Here is a 20,109-nt window from a genome sequence, read left to right as displayed (position 1 = left end):
AGGACCCCAGAGAATGATGGGTAAAGGAAGCTCTCTCAGAGAATAGTATCAGATCCTGAGAGAGCCAAGGAGGAGAAGGAACACAGAGATGCTCAAACATTGTTACTCCGTTTTATGACACATATTGCTTCATGCTTTCCCTCTGGGTTTATTGAGGAATAATTAACAAACGAAATTGTACATATTTACTGTGTATAATGTGATGACCTGCCATATGTGTACGTTATGCAGTCATTACCATCATCGGAAACTTAGAACATAAATCACTTCATCAGTAACAATGTAATGTGTGTATGTCTCCCTGTTTCTGTGTGTGTGTGTGTGTGTGTGTGTGTGTGTGTGTGTGTCTTTGTATGTGTGTGTGTGATGAGAATGCTTATGTTCTAATTTCCCAGCAAGATTCAACTACACAAGTGAGTGTTATTACCTAGATCACCATGCTCTACTGTAGACTCTGAGAACTCATTCATTGTATGATTGCAGGCTTGTACCCGTGGCCAAACATCCAACATTTCTCCGACCCCTCAGACCCTGCTGACCACCATTCTACTCTCTGTTGCTCTGACAACTGTTAGTTTGGAAACACATTCCAAAATGAACAATGGTACGAAGGAGAAATAAGAAATAAATAGAAAATAACCTGAGATGAACGAAAATGAAAAGAAAACATCCAAGAACATTCGGGATAAATGTAATGCAGCACAAAGAGAGCAACCTATGCCTAGAGATATCTATATTACAAAAGATGATCTCAAATCAGTAGCCTGATAGACACGGATGCATGTATGTGGGTTTATGAAAACTGAAAACTCGTAACAGTAAATACAGTAAAGTATAAGCAGTGATTGTTTTTGGCCGTTTAATACACATGCTCATTTTTTAACAGCTTTATGTTTTCCCATTTTATATTAAATGGTATACCTTCATTTTAATAACAACGTATCATATTGTTAAAAATATATATAGGAGTCAGTGAAGATGTGGCTGAGCTGCAAGCAAAGTTTACGACCTGGTCTTCTGGCACATGCCTAGCTGATGACTTTCACACGATTCAAGTGTCTCCTCTTTCTCCTCCCCTACTCTTCATTTCTCTCTTCCTCCTGCTGTCCCATTATAAAACCCCATTCTTAAGAAGCTTCCTGATTATTCGGCCAAGACAAGTTACTAGGCCAGTTCTTCCTTCTGACTGCAGGAAGAATTATGAAAGGACTATTACTAAATGCATGGGCGATATGTCAAAGTACCAAATTGGACGGTTAAGGGGTAGATATTGGCAGTGAAGATAATATGGCAGGTTGAGGGTTCTGGCACGTGAAGAAGAAGACAGAGAATAAACGCTGAACATTTTTTTCAAATTTCTCTCTTCAAAGACCTAAAACATTGTTGGACTGAGTGGAAAAAAGCAAATATATCAGATGTGCCCTAAGTTCACTTTTCATCCAGCTGTCAGACCTGTAGTGCTTTGCTTATCTTTCCCCTCCCAGCGTCACTCTGAATCATTTCTATGTGATGCTCTGAATCTGAAATGGTACCTTATATCTACTTTTGGTTTCACACAATTGAAACGTCGTATTCACTTCTGGAATACAAGAGATTTATTTCCTGATAAAGGAATTTTAAGCGCAGGACAGCGGTCTAGGGAAGAGTACGCGTAAGTTGAGATGGGATATCCCGATTCCATTAAACATCTCTTCCCACATTCTACAGTATCAAATTGTTATTTGCAACTCTATTCCTAAACCAGACAGGGCCCTCACCAACCATGATCCATCAAAACACTCTTCAGTGCCCATGGCGACAGCATAGAAAAGAGTAGTGTTCATATCCAGGATAGAAGGGAGGAACTTAGAAAACCTGTTAACATCTAAATCACTGAAAAGGCAGAAATGAAATCTTTGGTGGACGTGCTAAGGCAATGGTTCCTGAACTTCAGTTATTTGTTAATAGCTCATTATATTTGTCATAATTCCACACCCCATGTGTCATATTACATTAATATGTTTGGCTTTAAATTCACTTCAAAATACTTTTGAAAATTTTTATTTTAATTGGCCATAGGTAATCACGTACATGAAATGACAGATGAAATATTCAAATTATATATTACAACCTGTAGGTACGTATATACATACAGAAATATGTTACAGAAACTGGGACAAGGACAGAGAGAGAGAGATTAAAATGTCTGGAACACGCAAAATCTGCAGAGCTGAAACTCCTAGAAGTCCATCTGACAGAGGAATATTCTTTTACCTGAGGGAACGTCAGCCTTGTTCTATTCAGGCCGTCAGTGGATTGGATGAGAACTTCCCACGTTATAGAGGGCAACCGACTTAACTCAGGCTACTGATTTAAATAATACTCTCATCCAAAATCATCCTTACAGAAACACACAGAATAATGTTTGTCCAGTAAACGGGGGACCTGTGCCAGTGAATCTGACCCATAAATTAACCATCAAACCTTCCTTCCAGCACATTGACAAATTGTATGAAGAAAGTACAGCACGATATAGGTTTATTTGACACATGCTCCACCGTGACCTAAATGGAAAATGCAAAACATAGGTTTAAAATATAACAAAATTCTTATTAATGATTAAGAAGTTGTACATGAATGGCAATGAACTTCAGTGACTGCATTTTTAATCAAGTGATTTCAACTTTCTCATGAATTTACCCTAGATTTGATGGGAAACAATATGTGTTTCAATAATTCATAAGTATTAAATACATACAAAATTAGTTGCGTGAATGGCATTGCATAATACATTGGGTTTCCCAATAATTTTACAGCGACAGGAAGCCAGAAAATTTGAACAATCCTCTGAGATTTCTTCAAAAATTGAAGACATCCGAAGAGGTCAGTTGGAGAAATTGGATTGGAGCATGTGTTATGTCCCTTTGGGAGGTATGAGCAATGAAGCAAAAAGCTTCATTTCTGTTGTTAGTCTTGGGTCTGAGCTGCCAGCTCATCTCAGTTATGGTAGGGGATGCTATGTGCCTAGTGGATTCCTTGTGGCAGGAAGTAAAACAGATTTATAAAGGTCACAGGCATCTGACTGCTGGATGTTCTTTATTTGAAGGAGCAAACAGTGAAAGGAGGACCGTAGTGGTCAACACTTTACTACACGTTTCCAAGTGTCAAGATAGGGAATCATATGAGATGATCTGCAAATTTCCCTCAGACCATTTTCGAAGACAAAACGAGACTTTGTTTAGCAAGCCATGAATCAAACCGAAATGAATTGAAAGAAAGACTTGAGGTAATGTGACATGTGTCACCAGGTAGCGAGGCCCATTTCAAACCAGTATGTACAACAAACTTGCCACCAGCTCAAGTGCAACTAGGCAGGCAGTTTTAGAGTCAAGGATGGTGAAAGATAGGAAGGGGTCATCCTCCCCAGTCAAGGAATGGAACTTTTGACTCCAAGTTAGAGGACACTCCAAGTGCTCCCACTGCCTTAAACCACTGAAACTGAGAGCTAAGGCAGGGCCTCTGTGAGTCATGAGAACATAATCCAGTGAGGAGATCCGGGATCAGGATATTTCCTGTTTTCAGAGTCCCTGCCAAGCCACTTATGGATGGATTTGCATTTGGGTTGGGAAATGATTGGACCAGGCCAAGTTTGGTAGTTCCGCTTCCCCCTGGGTGGGGCAGTAAGCGCCAATAAATAGGTCCTCTGCTGCACGACAGCTATCCTCCTGCCACTCGAGTTCTGATTGACTTTGGAGAACCTGGTGAGTCTTATTCTTCATTTCAACTTTGTTCATGGACACCCAAATGTTGAGTTTCTGCTGGATTCAGCAAGCTTGATGGGTCCAAAATTATGATCATGGGTATAACGCTACTTAGTGGATGAGAACTTGGAATCTGGGCACAATGTTGTATTGTATTTACTAGATTACTGATACCTAGTTTGAATTCCTCTATTGAAAAAGAAATTAACAGGAAATATTGACATGAAGGGATAAAGAGCAAAGTATTTACCTTCTTCTATGCCTTCCTCTTGGACCTCTGCTGTGATTTCAGAGGCATTTATCTTAGAAGGTGTGAGACCCTTACACTAATCCTGATTGCCCTCTGCTCTGGATATAAGTCATCCTGTCAGGACGTCATGAGAGGAAATGTTGATACAAATTGCTTGTGAGCTTGCCCATGATTTTAGAACATGTGAGGGCCTTTTCTGAAGATGTCGTTTCCATTAAAAAGAAAAAAGGAAAGAAGGAAAGAAAGAAAGAAAGAAACCAAAAGAGAAAACATTGCATGTTTCTTCAAAGCAAAGATATTTTCTTTAGAAAAGCTGTATGAGAAAAGGGAAGGTTTTCTCTGGGCTGATGTAACGATTTTCTGAAGAGCGAGAGAGAAGTCAGAAATTCATTAAAAAGTACTAAACAGATTAAAGCACATACTTAGAGATTGGTGAGATACTATCTGTTGTTATTCCACAAGATTTTGCTGTTTTCTCTATAGGAATCCCTTGTTCTGAACACGGTCATATACTTTCTTTCAGATATTAAGACTCCAGAAAGATGTCTTCTCAACATCAGCAGTGCAAGCAGCCCTGCCAGCCACCACCAGTGTGCACACCAAAATGCCATGACCCTTGCCCACCTTGCAAGTGTCCAGACCCTTGCCCACCTTGCAAGTGTCCAGACCCTTGCCCACCTATAAAGTGCCCTGACCCATGCGTGCCTCAGCAGTGCAAGCAGCCCTGCCAGCCACCACCAGTGTGCACACCAAAATGCCATGACTCTTGCCCACCTTGCAAGTATCCAGACCCTTGTTCACCTATAAAGTGCCCTGACCCATGCGTGCCTCAGCAGTGCAAGCAGAAATGCCCTCCTGGGGCACCTGCTCATCATTGCTAGCAGAAGTGCCCACCCAAGAGTAGGTAAGAGCTTGAGCTTTTATCTGCATCTGGAAAGGATAAGGACAATCAGCTCAACTAGTTCCAGAGCTCCACCTTCCTCTTCTCTTCAAAGCCTATCATGGATACGGAAGAAGCTTCTCCACCCTTCAGCCTCAATATGCGAGTGCTGCTTCCTGACAGACAGAGGTTGTGCTGTACTGCTTCCCTCTGGGAGGTGCCCAAGAAAGCATCGCAGAGCCTCAGAAGGAAGAGCAGCCGCTCTCCTCCTGGGCGCCCTCTTAGGATTCTCTCGCTGTCTTCTGTGTCGGTCAGTCACCTGGGCATGGGTTTCTACCAGCTGAGCAATTGTTACTTATCCTCCACGTCCTGAATAAAATACAGTTCTTTTGTGAGATGGGAAAATACTTTCTTTCTTTGCAAACCTGCTTTTAGCAATATCATATGATAATGTTGCTTGATGTCTATCCTTCTTTGATCCTGAGTTTCAGGCTTTCACAGTCAGTGTTATCTGAATTTTGAGTCGTATCAATGATTATTTCTATACAGTTAAAAATCCAGGTTATTTTCCTAATTATTGCTTGACTCATTTAAGGAACAAGCTTTGTAACTTCTTGGGATTTCAAATCCTTTAATAAACTCTGGGGAAAATCACATTTACAGTGCCAACTTGCTTAGCCATAAAAATTACATGAATGTGTGTCATTCAGTTGGTACGATGCCGAGCATGTAATTGGCATTTGAGAGGTGGCAGATCATCATTGTCCCTGTCATCATCACCGGCACCACCACCAACACCGTCACCACCCCCCCCCAGGTGCTCCGAGCAGAGGAGTGGCTCTGACATACCTCGTAGAGCAAGCAAGGAGATTCTTAAACTCTATTACCCATTCATATTCTGTGTTGTTTTTCTTTTCCAATTTAACCCAATTTTTAATCTGACACCACAAAATAACCAGTTTGGGAAATTATTGGGATACTCTATAAAATTATAATAGTTCTGAAAACATGGGTAGTACAAGAGAAAGGGAATTTAAAGGGACCTTACCAGACAAAGTGCTACCTGTTCTCCATGTGTACAACGTGCTGTTCTTACTGAAAAGCTCAACAACCACAGGGTCTTATTATATTTTTTCACCTCGGAAATTACATACTTGATTGTTTTGACCCCACCTTTGAGATACACTGGGAATTCCAATGTTTATCTTGATTTACAAAATGACTGTTGCTATGCAGCTTGTTCTCCAAGATGGTCCAGTAAGCTGTGAAAAGGGAGGTGTTCATTAAGCGTATCCCTTCTTGTGGTTAGAAGTAAAGGAGTCAAAGATGCCAGAACTGCAGAAGCAAACATATGCCCATGTTACTGTTCAACGCTCTTCAGACTATGACATGAGTGGAAAATCAACAGTGCTATTTGGGAGATGTCTCTACTGTAGCTACTGTTATTTGATCTGACATAGAAATTAGTTCTTTGAGGTGGGATACTCCTGTAACAAATCTTAAAATTGAGGCATTGGCTTATGGGTCTGGAGGTGGTTGGAAAGGAATCTGATACTGGAAGCCGTAAACGTGGTGCTCCATATTATTCAATAGCAAAATGTTTGCAGTAATGGCTGATCATGGTATCTTTAGAGGCAAACCAAAGGTTGCTCATTTGTTGATTTGCCCAGGGTATTTCAGGAGACGTATGTTCAGGAAAAACTTTCTGGTTGACAGGCCAGAAATGTAAAGAATGAAAAGAAAAATAATACAGTCCAGAAGTTCAAAACCTTGTTGAATTAGAAAACTCACCACTTGTAACCCCTAAAGAGTAAGAGATGAGATTAGAAGTGGTTTTCAACTAGAAGTTCAATTTCAGTGGACTGTTACAACAGGGAAAAGAGACAGAAGTTGTCATCTTTCCACCTGTGTGCCAGGGAGCCTCATGGTTGCTGTATTATGTTAGGGGAAAAGGCAGTAATTTAATCAGGCCAGAAAATTCCTTCTACAAAAGGACCTAACTGAGATCTGTAGGACATAGAAATGATTGGGGGACTGAAATTATATCAGGTGCCTAATAAGTTTCTGAGGGAATTGAGAACTAAATTAACTATGGGCCAAAACGAAAAAGAATGATTTTCAAGATTACTAACGACTTTCCCGCCCACCTTTCCCTATTTTCCACCCTAGGAAATCAGATATGGTCAGTACAGGTGACTAAAAGGGAATATCCACTCTGAGGTGATTACAAGGACCCCAGAGAATACTGTATAAAGGAAGCTCTCTCAGAGAATAGTATCAGATCCTGAGAGAGCCTAGGAGGAGAAGGAACACAGAGATGCTCAAACATTGTTACTCTGTTGTGTGATGCTTATTCCTTCTGCTTTCCCTCCGGGTTTATTGAGGAATAATTGACAAATGAAATTGTACATATTTACGGTGTATAATGTGATGACTTGACGTATGTGTACTTTATGCAGTGATTACCAACATCGGTCACTTAGCACATAGATCACTTCATAAGTAAAAATGAAATGTGTGTATGTCTCTCTGTTTTGTGTGTGTGCGTGTGTGTGTGTGTGTGTGTGTGAGATGAGAATGCTTATGGTCTAATTTCTCAGCAAGATTCAAATAGACACCTGAGTGTTATTAGCTAGATCACCATGCTGTACTGTAGACTATGAGACTCATTCATTGTATGATTGCAGGCTTGTACCGTTGGCCCAAAACCTCCACCTTTGTCCAACCCGTGAGACCCTGCTGACCACCATTCTACTCTCTGTTGCTGTGACATCTGTTAGTTTGGAAACACATTCTTAAATAAACAATGGTGCAAAGAAGAAATAACAAATAAATAGAAAATAACTTGAGATGAATGAAAATGCAAAGAAAACATACAAGAACTTTGGGGATAAATGTAAGGCAGCACAAAGAGAGCAACTTATGCCTGGAGATATCTATATTACAAAAGATGATCTCAAATCAGTAGCCTGATACACATGGATGCATGTGTGTAGGTATATGAAAATTGAAAACTCGTAACACTAAATACAGCAACGTATAAGCAGTGAATAATTTTGGCCGTTTAATGGACATGATCACTTTTTAACAGCTTTATGTTTTCCCCATTATATATTCAATTATATACCTTTATTTATATAAAAATGTATCATATTGTTAAAAATATAAATATCAGTCAGTGAAGATGTGTCTGAGCTGCAAGGAAAGTTTACGACCGGGTCTCCTGGCACATGCCTAGCTGATGACTTTCACAGGATTCAAGTGTCTCCTCTTTCTCCTCCTCTACTCCTCATTCCCCTCTTCTTCCTGCTGTCCCATTATAAAACCCCATTCCTAAGAAGCTCCTGATTATTTGGCCAAGACAAGTTACTAGGCCAGTTCTTCCTTCTGACTGCAGGAAGAATTATGAAAGGACTATTACTAAATGCATGGGCGATATGTCAAAGTACCAAATTGGACGGTTAAGGGGTAGATATTGGCAGTGAAGATAATATGGCAGGTTGAGGGTTCTGGCACGTGAAGAAGAAGACAGAGAATAAACGGTGAACATTTTTTTTCAAATTTCTCTCTTCAAAGACCTAAAACATTGTTGGACTGAGTGGAAAAAAGCAAATACAGATGTGCCCTAATTTCACATTTCATCCAGATGTCACACCTTTAGTGCTTTGATTATCTTTGCCCTCTCAGTGTCACTCTGAAACATTTATATGTGATACTCTGAATCTGAAATGGTACCTTATATCTACTTTTGGTTTCACACAATTGAAACGTCGTATTCACTTCTGGAATACAAGAGATTTATTTCCTGATAAAGGAATTTTAAGCGCACGACAGCGGTCTAGGGAAGAGTTCGCGTAAGCTGAGATAGGATATCCTGATTCCACTAAACATCTGTTCCCACATTCTACAGTACCATAAAGCAAGATTTGCAACTCTATTCCTAAACCAGACAGGGCCTTCACCAACCATGTCCCATCAAAAGACTCTTCAGTGCCCATGGGGACAGCATAGAAAAGAGTAGTGCTCATATCCAGGACCGAAGGGAGGAACTTAGAAAACATGTTAACATCTAAATCACTGAAAAGGCAGAAATGAAATCTTTGGTGGACATGCTAAGGCAATGGTTCTGGAACTTCAGTTCTTGGCTAATAGCTCAGTATATTTGTCGTAATTCCACACCCCATGTGTCATATTACATTAATATGCTTGGCTTTAAGTTCACTTCAAAATACCTTTGAAAATTATTATTTTAATTGGCCATAGGTAATCATGTACATGAAATGACAGATGAAATATTCAAATTATATATTACAAATGTGCGTACATATATACATAGAGAAATATGCTACTGAAAGAGGGACAAGAACAGAGAGAGAGAGATTAATATGTGTGGAACACGCAAAGTCTGAAGAGCTGAAACTCTGCTGCAAGTCCATTGGAGAGGGGAATATTCCTGTACCTGAGGGAGCGTCAGTCTTGTTCTATTCAGGCCATCAGTGGATTGGATGAGAACTTCCCACATTATAGAGGGCAACCGACATAACTCAGGCTACTGATTTAAATAATACTCTCATCCAAAATCATCCTTAGAGAATCACAAAGAATAATGCTTGACCAGAAAACTGGGGACCCGTGCAAGTGAATATGACCCATAAATTAACCTGAAAACCTTCCTTCCAGCACATTGACAAATTGTATGAAGAATGTAGAGCAGGAAATAGGTTCATTTGACACATGCTCCACCATGACAAAAATGGAAAATGCAAAATATTGGTTTAAAATATAACAAAATTCTTATTAATGATTAAGAAGTTGTACATGAATGGCAATGGACATCAGTGACTGCATTTTTAATCAAGTGATTTCAACTTCCTCTTGAATTTACCCTAGATTTGATGTGAAACAAAATGTGTTTAAATGATTCATATGTATTAAATACATAAAAATTAGTTGCATGAATGGCTTTGCATAATAGGTTGGGTTTCACAATAAATTCAAAGCAACAGGAAGCCAGAAAAATTGAACAATCCTCTGAGATTTCTTCAAAAATTGAAGACATCCAATGAGGTCATTTGGGAAAAATTAGATTGGAGCATGTGTTATGTCCCTTTGGGAGATATGAGCAAAAAGCTTCATTTCTGTTGTAAGTCTTGCATCTGGGCTGCCAGCTCATCTGATATATGGTAGGGGATGCTATGTGACTAGTGAATTCCTTGTGGCAGGAAGTAAAACAGATTTATAAAGGTCACAGGAATCTGACTGCTGCATGCTCTTTATTTGAACGAGCAAACGGTGAAAGGAGGACCGTAGTGGTCAATACGTTACTACACGTTTCCAAGTGTCAAGATAGGGAATCATATGAGATGATATGCAAATGTCCCTCAGACCTTTTTTGAAGATGAAACGAGACTTTGTTTAGCAAGTCATGAATCAAACTGAAAGGAATTGTAAAAAACACTTGAGGCAAAGTGACATGTGTCACCAGGTAGCGAGGCCCATTTCAAACCAGTATGTACAACAAATTTTCCAACAGATCAAATGCAATTAAGCAGGAAATTGTAGAGTCAAGGATAGTGGAGGATACGAAGGGGTGATCCTCCACAGTCAAGCATGGAAGTTTTGACTACAAGTTAGGGAGGGCTCCAAGAGCTCCCACTGCCTTAGATGACTGAAACTCAGAGCTAAGGCAGGGAATCTGTGAGTCATGAGAACATAATCCAGTGAGGAGATCCTGGAAGAGGATATTCCCTGTTTTCAGCGTCCCTGCCAAGCCAGTTATGGATGGATTTGCATTTGGGTTGGGAAATGATTGGACCAGGCCAAGTTTGGTAGTTCCGCTTCCCCCTGGGTGGGGCAGTAAGTTCCAATAAAAAGGTCTTCTGCTGCACGATGGCTATCCTCCTTCTATTCGAGTCCAATTGAATTTGGAGAACCTGGTGAGTCTGATTCCTCATTTCAACTTTGCTCTTGGACATCTGAATGTTCAGTTTCTGCTGGATTCAGCAAGATTGATGGGTCCAAAGTTATCATCATGAGTATAATTCTATTTGGTGGATGGGAACGTGGAATGTGGGCACAATGTTGTATTGTATTTACTAGATTTCTGCTACCTAGTTTGAATTCCTCTATTGAAAAAGAAATTAACAGGAAATTTTGACATGAAGAGACATAGAGAAAAGTATTTACCTTTTTCTATGACTTTCTCTTGGACCTCTGCTGTGATTTCAGAGACATTTATCTTAGATCGTGTGAGACCCTTACACTCATCCTGATTGCCCTTTGCTCTGGATATAAGTCATCATATCGGGAACTCATGAGAGAAAATGTTGATCAAAATTTCTTGTGATCTTGCCCATGATTTTAGAACATGTGAGGTCCTTTTCTGAAGATGTCGTTTTCATAAAAAAGTAAAAAAGAAACAAAGAAGGAAACAAGGAAAAAAACCAAAAGAGAAAACATTGCATGTTTCTTCAACACAAAGATATTTTCTTTAGAAAAGTTCTATGAGGAAAGAGAAGGTTTTCTCTGGGCTGATGTAACGATTTTCTGAAGAGCGAGAGAGAAGTCAGAAATTCACTAAAAGGTATTAAAGAGATTAAAGCACATACTTAGAGATCGGTGAGATATTATCTGTTGCTATTCCACAAGATTTTGCTGTTTTCCCTATAGGAATTCCTTGTTGTGAACACGGTCATATACTTTCTTTCAGATATTAAGACTCCAGAAAGATGTCTTCTCAACATCAGCAGTGCAAGCAGCCCTGCCAGCCACCACCAGTGTGCACACCAAAATGCCATGACCCTTGCCCACCTTGCAAGTGTCCAGACCCTTGCCCACCTTGCAAGTGTCCAGACCCTTGCCCACCTATAAAGTGCCCTGACCCATGCGTGCCTCAGCAGTGCAAGCAGAAATGCCCTCCTGGGGCACCTGGTCAACATTGCTAGCAGAAGTGCCCACCCAAGAGTAGGTAAGAGCTTGAGCTTTTATCTGCATCTGGAAAGGATAAGGACAATCAGCTCAACTAGTTCCAGAGCTCCACCTTCCTCTTCTCTTCAAAGCCTATCATGGATACGGAAGAAGCTTCTCCACCCTTCAGCCTCAATATGCGAGTGCTGCTTCCTGACAGACAGAGGTTTCTTACCTGCGGGTGCTGTACTGCTTCCCTCTGGGAGGTGCCCAAGAAAGCATCGCAGAGCCTCAGAAGGAAGAGCAGCCGCTCTCCTCCTGGGCGCCCTCTGAGGATTCTCTCGCTGTCTTCTGTGTCGGTCGGTCACCTGGGCATGGGTTTCTACCAGCTGAGCAATTGTTACTTATCCTCCACGTCCTGAATAAAATACAGTTCTTTTGTGAGATGGGAAAATATTTCCTTTCTTTGAAAACCTGCTTTTAGCAATATCATATGATAATGTTGCTTGATGTCTATCCTTCTTTGATCCCGAGTTTCAGGCTTTCACAGTCAGTGTTATCTGAATTTTGAGTCGTATCAATGATTATTTCTATACAGTTAAAAACCCAGGTTATTTTCCTAATTATTGCTTGACTCATTTAAGGAACAAGTTTTGTAACTTCTTGGGATTTCAAATCCTTTGATAAACTCTGGGGAAAATCACATTTACAGCGCCAACTTGCTTAGGCATAAAATTTACAAGAATGTGTGTCATTCAGTTGGCACAGTGCCGTGCACGTAATTGGCATTTGAGAGGTGGCCGATCATCATTATCCCTGTCTTCATCACCAACACCAACACCAGCAGCGTCACCACCCGCACCCCAGGTGCTCCGAGCAGGGGAGTGTCTCTGACATACCTCGGAGAGCAAGTAAGGAGATTCTTAAACTCTATTACCCATTCATATTCTGTGTTGTTTTTCTTTTCCAATTTAACCCAATTTTTAATCTGACACCACAAAATAACCAGTTTGGGAAATTATTGGGATACTCTGTATAAAATTATAATAGTTCTGAAAACATGGGTAGTACAAAAGAAAGGGAATTTAAAGGGACCTTACTAGACAAAATGCTACCTATTCTCCATGTGTACAACGTGCTCTTCTTTCTGCAAAACTCAACAACCGCAGGGTCTTATGATGTTTTTTCACCTCGGAAATTACATTCTTGATTATTTTGACCCCACCTTTGAGATACACTGGGGATTCCAATGTTTATCTTGATTTACAAAATGACTGTTGCTATGCAGCATGTTTCCCAAATGCTTAGCTTACTGGTCCAGTAAGCTGTGAAAAGGGATGTGTTCATTATGCATATCCCTTCTTGTGGTTAGAAGTAAAGGAGTCAAAGATGCCAGAACTGCAGAAGCAAACAGATGCCCATGTTACTTTTCAACGCTCATCAGACTATGACATGAGTGGAAAATTAACAGTGCTATTTGGGAGTTTTCTCTACTGTAGCTACTGTTATTTGAGCTGACATGGAAATTAGTTCTTTGAGGTGGGATGCTCCTGTAACAAATCTTAAAATTGAGGCATTGGCTTATGTGTCTGGAGTTGGTTGGAAAGGAATGTGATATTGGAAGTCGTAAATATGGTGCTACATGTTATTCCCTAGCAAAATGTTTGCAGTTATGGTTGTCTATGGTATCTTTAGAGGCAAACTAAAGGTTGCTCATTTTTTAATTTACCAGGGTATTTCGGTAGACGTATGTTCAGAAAAAACTTTATGGTTGACAGGCCAGAAATGAAAAGAAAAGTAATACAGCCCAGAAATTCAAAAGCTTGTTGAATTAGATAACTCACTGCTTTTAAGTCCTAAAGTGCAAGAGATAAGATTAGAAATGATTTTCAACTAGAATTCCAATTTCAGTTTACTGTTACAACAGAGAAAAGAGACAGAAGTTGTCATCTTTCCACTTGTGTGTCATGGAGCCTCATGGTAGGTCTGTTACGTTAGGGGGAAAAACAGTAATTTAATCAGGCCAAAAAATTACTTCTACAAAAGTACTTTACTGAGATCCTTAGGACATAGAAATGATTGGAGGACTAAATTATATCAGGTGCCAAATAAGTTTTTGAAGGAATGGAGAACTAAGTCAACTATGTGCCAAAATGAAAAAGAATGATTTTCAAAATTACTAACTACTTTCCTACCCACATTTCCCCACTTGCCACCCTACCCAAATCAGATATGGTCAGTACAGGTGATTCATAGGGAATATCCACTCTGAGATGGGTACAAGGCCCCAAGATAATAATGGATAAATGAAGCTCTCTCAGCGAATAGTATCACATCCTAAGAGAATCAAGGAGGAGAAGGAACACAGAGATGCTCAAACATTGTTACTCTCTTGTATGATGGTTATTCCTTCATGCTTTCCCTCCGGGTTTATTGAGGTATAATTGACAAATGAAATTGTACATATTTACGGTGTATAATGTGATGACTTGACATATGTGTACTTTGTGCAGTGATTACCACCGTTGGTCACTTAGTACATTAATCACTTTATAAGTAACAATGTAATGTGTGTATGTCTGTGTGTGTGTGTGTGTGTGTGTGTTTGTGTGAGTGATGGGAATGCTTATGGTCTAATTTCTCAGCAAGATTCAAGTACACAACTGAGTGTTATTAGCTAGATCACCATGCTCTACTGTAGACTCTGAGAACTCATTCATTGTATGATTGCAGGCTTGTACGCTTGGCCCAACATCTCCACTTTTGCCTGACCCCTCAGACCCTCTTGACCACGATTCTACTCTGTGTCTGTGACATCTGTGTATTTGGAAACACATTCGTAAATAAACAATGGTGCGAAGAAGAAATAAGAAATAAATAGAAAATAACTTGTGTGAATGAAAATGAAAAGAAAACATATAAGATCTTTCCGGATAAATGTAATGCAGCACAAAGTGCAACCTATGCCTGGAGATATCTATATTACAAAAGATGATCTCAAATCAGTAACCTGATAGACATGTATGCATGTGTGTGGGTATATGAAAATTGAAAACTCGTAACACTAAATACAGCAAAATATAAGCAGTGATTATTTTTGGCCGTTTAATAGACATGCTCATTTTTTAACAGCTTTATGTTTTCCCCATAATATATTAAATGATATAGCTACATTTTTATAAGAATGTATCATATTATTTTAAAAATATATAGTAGTCAGTGAAGATGTGACTGAGCTCAGGGAAAGTTTAATTCTGGCCTTCTGGCACATGCCCAGCTGATGAGTCTTTCCTAGTTTTCAAGTGTCTCCTCTTTCTTTCCCTCTCCTCCTCATTCTCCTCTTCCTCCTGCTGTCCCATTATAAAACCCCATTCCTAAGAAGCTTCCTTATTATTTCGGCTAGACAAGGTACTAAGCCAGTTCTTCCTTCTGACTGCAGGAAAAATTGAAAAAATGAAATATATGAAAGGACTATTACTAAATGCATGGGCGATATGTCAAAGTACCAAATTGGACGGTTAAGGGGTAGATATTGGTAGTGAAGATAATATGGCATGTTGAGGGTTCTGGAACGTTGAAGAGGATGAGAGAGAATAAACAGTGAAATTTTTTTTTCAAATTACTGTCTTCAAAAACCTAAAATATTGTTGGAATGAGTAGAGCAAAGCAAATATATCAGATGTGCCCTAAGTTCACATTTCAGCCAGATGTCAGACCTGTAGTGCTTTGCTTCTCTCTCCCAGCCAAAGTCACTCTGAATCATTTATATGTGGTGCTCTGAGTCTTCAGTGGTATCTTGTATCTAGTTTTGGTTTCACACAATTGAAATCTGGTATTTTCTTATGGAATACAAGAGTATTATTTCCTGATAAAGGAATTTTACATGCACGACATCGGTCTAGGGAAAAGTTCGCGTCAGGTGAGATGGGACATCCTGATTCCATTAAACATGTGTTTCCACATTCTACAGTATCATAAAGTGAGATTTGCAACTCTATTCCTAAACTAGACAAGGGCCTTCACCTACCATGACCCAGCACAAGATTCTTCAGTGCCGAATGGGACAGCATAGAGAAGAGTAGTGTTCATGTCCAGTATAGAAGGGAGGAGCTGTAGAAAAACTGTTGACAGCTAAATCACTGAAAAGGCAGAAAAGAAATCTTTGGAGTACATGCTAAGGCACTGGTTCCTGCACTTCAGTTATTTGATAAAAGCTCATTATATTTGTCATAATTCCACACCCCATGTGTCATATTATATTACTATGTTTGGCTTTAACTTCACTTCCTAATAACTTTGAAAATTTTTATTTTAATTGGCCATAGGTAAACATGTACATGAAATGACAGAGGAAATATTCAAATTATATATTACAATATATATGTACATATATACATACAGAAATATGTTACAGAAAGTGGGACAAGGACAGAGAGAGAGAAAGAGAGTGAGAGAATAAAATGTCTGGAAACGCAAAGTCTGCAGAGCTGAAACTCTGCTGGAAGTCCCTCTGACAGGGGAATACTCTTTTACCTGGGGGATCGTCAGCCTTGTTCTATTCAGGCTTTCAGTGGATTGGATGAGAACTTCCCACCTTATAGAGGGCAACCGCCTTAACTCAGGCCACTGATTTAAACAATACTCTTGTCCAAAATCATCCTTACAGGAACACACAGATAATGTTTTACCAGAAAACTGGAGACCTGTGCCAGTGAATCTGACCCATAAATTAAACATCATAGCTTCCTTCCAGCACATTGACAAATTGTATGAAGAACGTAGAGCAGGAAATAAGTCTATTTGACATATGCTCCACTGTTACCAATACTGAAAATATAAAAAGTAGGCTAAAATTATAACAAAATTATTACTAATGATTAAGAAGTTGTATATGAATGACAATGAACTTCAGTGACTCCTTTTTTTTTAAAACTTAGTAATTTTTTAAATTTATTTTTTAGCATCTTTATTGGAATAGAATTGCTTTAAAATGGTGTGTTAGTTTCTGCTTTATAACAACGTTAATCAGCTTACGTATACGTATATCTCCATATCTTGTCCTTCTTGCATTTCCCTCTCACCCTCCATATCCCAGCCCTCTAGTTGGTCACAAAGCACCGAGCTGATCTCCCTGTGCTATGCAGCTGCTTCCCACTAGCTATCTATTTTACATTTGGGAGTGTATATATGTCCATGCCACTCTCTCACTTTTTCTCAGCTTACCCTTCCCCCTCAGTGAGTGCATTATTAATAAAGTGATTTCAATTTTTTATTGAATTTACCTATAGATTTGATTCGAAACAGCATGTTTTTAAATAATTTATAAATATTAAATATATATAACATTAATTGTTTGAATGGCATTGCATATTAAATTGGGTTTTCCCAAAATTTCAAAGGCCAAGAAGCAAGAAAATTTGCACACTTCTCTGAGCTTTCCTCAAAAGTTGAAGAAATCTAAACAGGTCAGTTGGGAGAAATTAGGTAGGAGCCAGTCGTACGTCACTTTTGGGAGGTATGAGCAAAAAACTTCATTTCTGTTGTAAGTCTAGGGTCTGAGCTGCCAGCTCATCTGAGTTATGGTAGGTGATGCTACACTCCTACTGAATTCCTTGTGGCCGGAAGTGAAACCAACTTGTAAATGGACCTGACTGCTGGATGTTCTTTATTTGAAGGAGCAAAGCAGTGAAAGGTGGATCCTAGAGGTCACCACTTTATTAAACTTGCCTACCTATCATGGTGGTAATTCATCTGAAATGATATGCAACCTTCCCTCAGTCCATTTTAGAAGAAGAAAGGATACTTCCTTTAGAAACCAATGGATCAAGGGGAAATGCGTTAAAGAAGGACTTGAGGTAAAGAGAAATGATTCACCAGGTGGCCTGGCTATTTTCAAACCAGTTTGTACAACAAAATTGCCACCAGTTCAAGTGCAACTAGGCAGGAAGTTTTAGAAGTCAAGGAAGGTGAAAGATAGAAATTGGTCATATTCCCCAATCAAGAAAGGGAACTTTTGACTACAAGTTAGAGAACCCCCCAAATCCTTCCACTGCCATAAACCACAAAAACGGAGAGCTAAGGCAGGGTCTCTCTGAATGATGAGAACATAATCCAGACAGGAATTCCTGGAGCACAACATTTACTGTTTTCAGAGTCCCTACCAAGCCAATTATGGATGGATTTGCATTCTGGATGGGAAGTGTTTGGACCAAGCCAGTTTGTCAGCTCCACTTCCCCCTGGGTGTGGCAGAAAGCCCCAATAATAGGTCCTCTGCTGCATGACGGCCATCCTCCTGCTACTCGGGTTCCGACTGAGTTTGCAGACACTTGTGAGCCTGATTCTTCAGTTCAACATTTTCTTGGGCTTTCAAATGTTGAGTTTATCATGGAGACAGCAAATTTGATGGGTCCAAAGTTATCAACATGGGCTTAATGTTACTTAGTGAATGGGAACTTGGAATTTGGGCACAATGGTACACTGCATTTATTAGATTTCTAATACATATTTTGAATTCCTTATTGAGAAAGAAATTAATAGGAAATTTTGACATGAAGAGATAAGGAACAATGTATTTTTCCTTTTTCTATACCTTTTTCATGTCCCTCTGCTTGATGACAGAGGTATTTATCTTAGAACGTGTGAGACACTTACATTCTTCCTAATTGCCCTTTGCTCTGCACATAAGTCATACTGTCGGGACCTCATGATAGAAAATGTTGATAGGAATTGCTTGTGAGCTTGCTCAGGATTTTAGAAATTGTGGTGGCCTTTTCTGAAGATGTTGTTTTCATTAAAAAAAAAAACTAAACAAAAACAGAAAACACTGCTTTTTCTTTCAAACAACGATATTTTCTTTGGAAAAGTTGCATGAGAAAAGAGAAGGTTTTCTCTGGGTTGATGAAACGATTTGCTAAAAAGCAAGAGAGAAGTCAGAAATTCATTCAAATGTGTTAAAGAGATTAAAGCACATACTTAGCGATTGGAGAGATACTATCTGTTTTTATTACGCAAGCTTTTGCGCTTCTCTCTGTAGGAAGTCCTTCTTGTGAACAGTGTCATATGCTTTCTTTCAGATTCTAAGACTCCAGAAAAATGTCTTCTCAACAGCAGCAGTGCAAGCAGCCCTGCCAACCACCACCAGTGTGCCCACCTAAGTGCCCTGAGTCTTGCCCACCTATGTGCTCAGAGCTTTGCCCATCTATAAAGTGCCCTGAGCCATGCCTGCCTCAGCATTCCAGCAGAAATGTCCTCCTGTGCCACTTCTCCAACAATGCCAGCAGAAGTGCCCACCCAATAACAAGTAACAGCTTGAGCTTTTATCTGCCTCAGGAAAGGATAAGGACAATTGGCTCCCCTAGTTCCACAGCACCACCTTCATCTTCTCTTCAAAGCCTCTCGTGGATATAGAAGAAGCTTCTCCACCCTTCAGCCTGCATTATTCCTCTGGTGATTCCTGACAGCCAGAGGTTTCCTTCCTGAGGCTGGTATATCGCTTCCCTCTGAGAGGTAGCTGAAAAAGCATCACAGAACTTTAGAAGGAAGAGTAGAAACTTTCCTTCTGCTCACCAGTTGAGGATTCTCTCACTGTCTTCTGTGTCTGTTTGTCACTTGGGCAGATGAGCCATTGTTACTTATCCTCCACTTCCTGAATAAAATACAGTTCTTTTGTGTGATGGTAAAAATATCTTCTTTCTTTTAAAACCTGCTTTTAGCAATATCACATTATAATTTTGGTTGATTTCTCTCCTCCTTTGATCCCAAATTTCAGGCTCTCCCAATCCGTGTTATCTTAGTTTTGAGTCATATCGATGATTATTTGTATATAATTTCAAATCCAGGTTATTTTCTTAATTATTGCTTGATTGATTTGAGGAAAAATTATTTAACTCCTCACAATATCAGTCTCTTTACTAAAATTGGGGAAAATCATTTTTGTTGCAAACTTGACTGGGGAATAAAGATTCCACAAATGTGTGTAATTCAGTTGGCACAATGCTGGACACACAATTTTTTTAGGCCGCAGGTCATCACTATTTCTGTCATCATCACCATCACCACCAACACCACCATCACCACAACAATGTTTGCTCCAGCTGGAAAGTTGCCCAGACATAACTAGTATAGCAAACAGAAGATTCTTAAACTCTATTACCCTTTCATAATCTGTTGCTCTTTTTCTCTTGAAATTAACCTTATTTTAAAACAATTTTTAATAAATTTTTGTCTGCGTCAGGCCTTCGTTGCAGCACACAGGATCTTTGTTGTGGCATGTGAGATACTTCTTTTCAGCACGTGCACTGTTCACTGAGGACTGTGGGCTTCTCTCTAATTG

General features: G+C 39.5%; 1 long non-coding RNA gene across 1 annotated transcript; it reads left to right on the top strand.

The window, feature by feature from the left end:
* Nucleotides 1-11,810: 11,810 nt before the first annotated feature.
* Nucleotides 11,811-19,459, top strand: LOC109547418 (uncharacterized). Its single transcript, XR_004527174.2, has 2 exons — nt 11,811-12,687; nt 18,851-19,459. It is a non-coding gene; the product is annotated as an uncharacterized lncRNA (long non-coding RNA).
* The last annotated feature ends 650 nt before the right edge of the window (nt 19,460-20,109 follow it).

The sequence above is a fragment of the Tursiops truncatus genome, chromosome 1, assembly GCF_011762595.2.
Source record: "Tursiops truncatus isolate mTurTru1 chromosome 1, mTurTru1.mat.Y, whole genome shotgun sequence".
Taxonomy (NCBI): Eukaryota; Metazoa; Chordata; class Mammalia; order Artiodactyla; family Delphinidae; genus Tursiops; species Tursiops truncatus.
Note: the sequence above shows the minus strand (reverse complement) of the source record. Positions and strands in the feature narration are given on the sequence as shown.